General features: G+C 46.4%; 1 protein-coding gene across 1 annotated transcript in view; it reads right to left on the minus strand.

Annotated features, from left to right (window-relative positions):
* Positions 1-5,276, minus strand: part of SGSM3 (small G protein signaling modulator 3) — a 35,025-nt gene extending 29,749 nt beyond the window's left edge. Inside the window, exon 1 of the mRNA XM_024737518.1 lies at positions 5,141-5,276. The gene's annotated coding sequence lies outside the window, so the exon portion shown is untranslated. The remainder of the gene's footprint in view (positions 1-5,140) is intronic.
* Between the last annotated feature and the right edge of the window lie 724 nt (positions 5,277-6,000).

The raw sequence follows: 6,000 nt of genomic DNA on the forward strand, positions 1-6,000 counted from the left end.
TTCTCCAGCACAGTGCTCTGGGAAGACACAGAAGCCACTTGTGCATGTGTAAGAACAATGTACCTTGACTTGGGAATGGAGCCCAGTGGGAGCCAGGCAGAGTTAAAACATGATACAAGCAACTGTATTAAGAAACATAAATTTTTGTGAAAATTCCAAATTAAATATAAATTAGGAGAGAATCCCCATAGTACAAGAGCAAATGAATTTCTCTAACAGACCTGCACCTACGTTTAGAGATCATTAGCTTCTTCAGTGCTGGGCGCAGGGCAAAGGCTCTTAGATCAGTCACGAATGATGGAGTTAGAAGGATCTTTTGAGTTCATCCCCCTCTTACTTTTTTCAAAAGAAAGAAACTGAGGCTAAAGACGTCAAAAGACTCATTTAAAGCCGTAAAGAGAGTAGGTGACACAGCCAGACCAGAAGCTAAGTCTGCTATTTCCACTATCCCAACCTCAAACTGAATCAAAAACTTGGGAACAACATGGTAACAGGCAAACTGCATTACACTCAGACCAGCATCATTATCACCAGAAATTTCAGGAAAGATGTCAGAGGAGGTTGTCCTCCTGCTGTTATAAACCTTAGGGTTAGACAATAACTTTTTTTTTTTTTTTTTTTGGCTGCGCAGCATGAGGGATCTTAGTTCCCTGACCAGGGATCGAACCCATGCTCCCTGCATTGGAAATGCAGAGTCTTAACCACTGGACGGCCAGGGAAGTCCCAGGAAGTTGCAATTTTAAATTAGGTGTTCAGGGAAGGCTCAATGAGAAGGTGATGTGAAGAACGTAAGGGGCAGGACTTCCCTGGTGGTGCAGTGGGTAAGAATCCGCCACTGCAGGGGACACGGGTTCAATCCCTGGTCTGGGAAGATCCCACATGCCGCGGAGCAACTAAGCCCATGCACTGCAACTACTGAGCCTGTGCTCTAGAGCCCGTGTGCCACAACTACTGAAGCCCGTGCACCTAGAGCCCGTGCTCCGCAACAAGAGAAGCCACCGCAATGAGAAGCCCGCACACTGCAATGAAGAGTAGCCCCCACTCTCTACAACTAGAGAAAGCCCGTGTGCAGCAATGAAGACCCAGCATGACCAAAAATAAATAATTAAAAAAAAACTGTTAAAAAAAAAAAAAAGAATGTAAGGGGCTGGGTGAAGCAGGGGTGTGGGACAGAGACAACAGGAAACCAGGCTGGCCATACAGGGAAAGGCAGGAACAGCCTGTTCTAGAACAATCGCTAGGGCTCAGAGTCTGGAGACTGAGATTTCAATCAGAGAATCATAATTGAGGAGAACTTTACAGGTCATTTAGTACAACTACCCATCACATTATTAAACACCTTTATCACAACCCTCAGGTGACCATCTTGTCACTGTTCCTCACCCTAAGTGGGCATACTACGACTATAAAGGGTAGTTGTGAAGACTGAGCTAATAGAAGTAAAATTCTTAGAACTGTGCCGAGTCTATAGTAAACACCCAATAAATAAGAGCTATTATTGAGTGGTGACACTAGTAGTAATTATCCCAATTTTACAGATAAGCAAAATGAGGCATTGGGAAGCAATATTACTGTGTTAAGTTTTCAGAGTTTGAAGTGGTAGAGCCAGAATTTGAACTTTATTGTAGCTGCTAATTACTATATCCCACTGACTTCAAAAGCAAAAACAAAACAAAAAAGTGGTACTTGGACTTTAATCCTATAACCTCAAGTCACACAAATTAATGATATTTACAAATGAAACTCAAACACAAGAAGAGGGAAATGATCTGTTGTTTCATGTATTTAGAATGTTAGCTAGAAGGCTAACTAGGTATCTAGGAAGACCAGGAATAGTTGTATGGTTTTGTTAAGGAAAAAAAAAAAAATCTATTAGTCCTAATTGGAAATCAGGCCCTTCCCAAGAATAAGCCTTCTGATTACTGGACTGGTGCTTTCAATCTCATTTCTCACGTTACTCTTACTGATAAAGGTATTTAATGATTCCAAAGAAATTAACTTCCCCAAACAATCCAGAACATTAGCAGAGAAAAAAAATACATACAAAACCTACATCACAAACACTTAGAAAAAGCAGAGATGTGTTTATAACTGAAAAAGAGGCATAATATTGGAAGTGAAAACACAGCAGTTAACTGTGCCTACAGAAAAGAGGTGAACGTCTCTCTCCTCATTTATGAATTGTGAGCATAAATTAACAAGCCTAAATGTTCAAAAAGGGGAGGTGATTATATACGTATACTATTTCAAACAATGGTGTCTTCAAAATCAGTTCATAAACCACACTGAACGTCAGCGTCGTTACTTCAGTCACATGGTGCTGCTGGGAGTCTAGCACCTCCCGCGAGCTGAACAACATCCTGTGAGGTATTCACTCCACAAACATCTACTGACCAGTGTTCTAGGAGAGAGGAGTGGGGTGGTGAAAAAGACAAAGGCCCTACTTTCACAGAGCTGACACTGTAGGCAGGTATTATGAAGAAGAAATTAAGGCTCAGGTCCCAGGTCTGGCAGACTCTAAAGCCTACACTGTCTATTTCAACTGTACCATCTCTCACTGGCGAGATACAACTTCTAACAACTTCTAAAAGTCCACACCTAAGCATGCAGTCCTGACACCACTGTCTGGAACAACTTAGGGTTTCTCTCTGTTGGCAGTCCACTATCACCTTCTCAGTGAAGTCTTCCTCCCCCACTCCCAAGAGCAAAGACTGCTCGGTCAGGAGTTAACATACGGTGACATGTATGAAATTCTTTTTCTCCCTCATTAGCTCCTAAACTCCCTCAGGGCAAGAACCATATCTCAGCCTCTTTGTAAGTCTAGAAGATGGTACCTAAGGTAGGTATTCAATCAATGGCTGAGTGGAGTTCATGAGAAAAATTTCAATAGAGTCGAGGGGTGGGGGCCAGACTGCAATGAAATAAGGAGTAAACGGAAGAGAAGGGCATAGAGTTTGCTTTTTAAGGACAAATCTAGAAAGGAAACAGATGGGAAGTGACAGTAGTTTGAAGAAGAAAGGTGGCCACAGGAAAGGTGGGGTTTTTTGTTTTTTCTTTGAGAACGAGAGAGACTTGAACATTCATGTTGGTAGGGCAGTACGGTGCAGTAGGAAGAGCGGGGATGTCAGAATCAGAGACCTGAATTTGCATTCTGGCCCTGTCACTATGTCTGTGGACAAATCACTTAACCTCTGTACTTCAACTTACACACATATAAAATGACAATGATAAACCTGCACTTCACTGTGACGATTACAGCACCTGGCAAAGAGAAGAGATTCAGTAAGTGGTACCAATGATTATTACCGTATGTGGAAGTCTGGACTCTGGTGTGCTAACCCCTCCCGCATAGTTTGTGCTTCAGTCCAGATTTCCTGTCTCACTCCTTGTGTAATATGTGACGGCAAAGAAACAAGATCCTTATTTCTCCTGTATGTGCCACCCTCTGTGCTATTCCCCTTCCTTGTGACAGTCTGCATGAGCTCATGAATGGCTGCTGTGGAAAATTACTGATGTCACCAGCTGAGGAAGAGAGACAATCTGGAGAATAAGCAGATGAAACTGATGTTAAATTATCAAATGTACCAGATTTTGAGCTCCTGCCAAAGCGTTCATTGAGAACTAGGAAGAGAGAAACCAAAAACACAAACACACAGAACCTTGTTTAAGTTTCTAAGCCAACAAGGTGTCCCCAGCATCCACTCTGGGCACTGAAAGATGGCGGTATGATAAAAGAGATGATTCCTGAGGTCCTTTCTCAATATTTTACCCTGACGTCAGGTTCATTTCTGTGAGGTACCTCACCGACTCTTCTGTCAACCTGACAAGTTCCCAAATTCACAAGATTAATATTTAACAATTTTTGTTCACAGCCTTCTAAAGTTGATGCCATGGGTCGTGTTCACCTGTTAACTATATCTGGTCAAGAGAAACACCTCACCCCGGCCCTCTCTCCCAGATTACACGCACCCATGCTTATAAAGGGATAGAAGAGGGCTAAAGCCCAGGCTAATGTAACAATTAGTGATGAAAAGGCCACAGGCACCTGGGATTATTAAAAGACAGGAAAGATGTTGACTTTTAGAATCAATTACCAGCTAATTATGGAGAACAGAAATAAATATGTAAAACAAAGAAGATATAACTCCATCGTTTAGAGTTCAGAGAGAACTGGAAGATACGGAAAAGAGATGAGGAGGAAATATATGTCGAAGTTGAAAATTCACTTTTTATGAAACAGAGTCTGATTAGGAACTTGAATTTACCAAGAAAGAAAAAGAAAGAAAGGTAAAGAATATTCCAGACACCTCTAAATATCCCACCAAAGAGCAAACAAAAAAGGGCCACCAACCCCCCACAAATCGCACATGCAGCACAAGACTGGAAAATACGATACAGTCATTCGTCACCAAAAAGAGACTTTACATCACCTCTCCCCCCCGCCCCATATAAAAAGCATCTTGGATCTATCATTAAACCATGTATGAGAATAATTTTCAAAATTCCAATCCTAACCACACTGGCTGAGTCCTGGATAGTACATGCCTCAATTTCTCCAGCGTTAAAACCCCATATTACAGTGTGTTCAGAGTCTGGCCAGAATCTGAGCCTGTGTTCTGACCCCAGACTTGAATCTTTAAGGTAAAGTTACAAGTCACACCTGAAGAGGACTCTGCTGCTGTAAACGTATTCGAAGCAGCCGTTTTATCAAAAAAACCCAAAATACAAAAAAGGTCGCCGGCCTGAGGTGCGGCTTCTGTAAATTGCTCCCAGCCGCAGGAGGGGGCCGTTATCGGGCTCGAGCCCCCAATGCACTACAGCTCAGGCGCCGGGAGCCCCCCATTCCCGCTGGGCCGGCTGGGGGGTCCCTCCCCGGGAGGCCAACCCCCGCCCCGATCACCGCCCGCGCCCCTCAAGCCTCGCGCCCGACCTCGAGAGCCCGGGCCTAGCCGGGACCCCAGCCCCGCGCGCCGCACGAGCGAGGGCCGGCCGGCGACGGCGCCGCCTTGCCCCTCGGCCCGTCAGTCCGTGGGTCAGTCGGTCGGTCCACAGCCCCTAGTGTCCCCACCGGAGGGGCATGGGTGGGCGCCGGGCCCCGCAGACCCAGCGAGTCTCGGCCAACCTCTCGCTCCGTACTCACCTGCCCCGCGGGGTACGTCCAGCTGCCCCGCAGCCGCGGGCCTCCGCCACCACTGTGCCAACGCTTGTCAGGCCCCAGGCTCGGCCCCTGTCGGCGCTCGGCGGCGCCACCGCGCACGCGCGCCGGGCCGAGCGGGCGGCCGCGGGGCATGCTGGGGACTGTAGTCTTTCGGGTCCGTTGGCTGGGAGCTGCGGTGGGGTCTGCGCGCTTCTGGACCCCGCACACCAGCCTCCTTTCGGAGACTAGGCCGCGTCCTCCGGCGTGGGGGTGGGGGGTACTGGGGGTGGAGGTGGAGAGGCGACCTTCGAAGCCCAATTTTGGCCTAGCGATGCCCACCTGCCCTCCCGTCTGCGCTGCAGCCCTAGGAGTTAGGGGAATATGGGGTGGACCAGTGGTTAGGATGGGGGATAGACGCGGCAGGGCTCTGGGAAGGAGCGGCTTACCTGATATTCATTTTCTAAACATTTAAGTGCCTTCTTTACGGGTGTACAAACCAGTCCTAGACCAGCCTGATCCACTCTTACACAATTCACAAGCCTTGGAAGGAGCCGCAACTAGTAACAAATTGGTTGAGGTCCTACCCAAGAAATTCAATCTTCAGGCATAATGCAATGAGAGGGTGTAGTCAGAGGCCTGCATTTGAGTCTATCAACCACGCTAACATTTGGCTCACCCATAAAATGAGAATGTGAACTTGTGGTGGTTGTGAGAACTGGATGCTGTCTGAGAAAATGTTGAAGTGCAGTACGAATGAACTGTCCATGACGGCAGCAGCGCCCGTCTCCATTTGATATCCAGGTCCCAGTGGACATCAGGCTCTAGTTTAAAAAAAAAAAAAAAAAAGCACTTGCCATGTTTTA

Source organism: Neophocaena asiaeorientalis, unplaced genomic scaffold (genome assembly GCF_003031525.2).
Source record: "Neophocaena asiaeorientalis asiaeorientalis breed wild unplaced genomic scaffold, Neophocaena_asiaeorientalis_V1.1 scaffold242, whole genome shotgun sequence".
Lineage (NCBI taxonomy): Eukaryota > Metazoa > Chordata > Mammalia > Artiodactyla > Phocoenidae > Neophocaena > Neophocaena asiaeorientalis.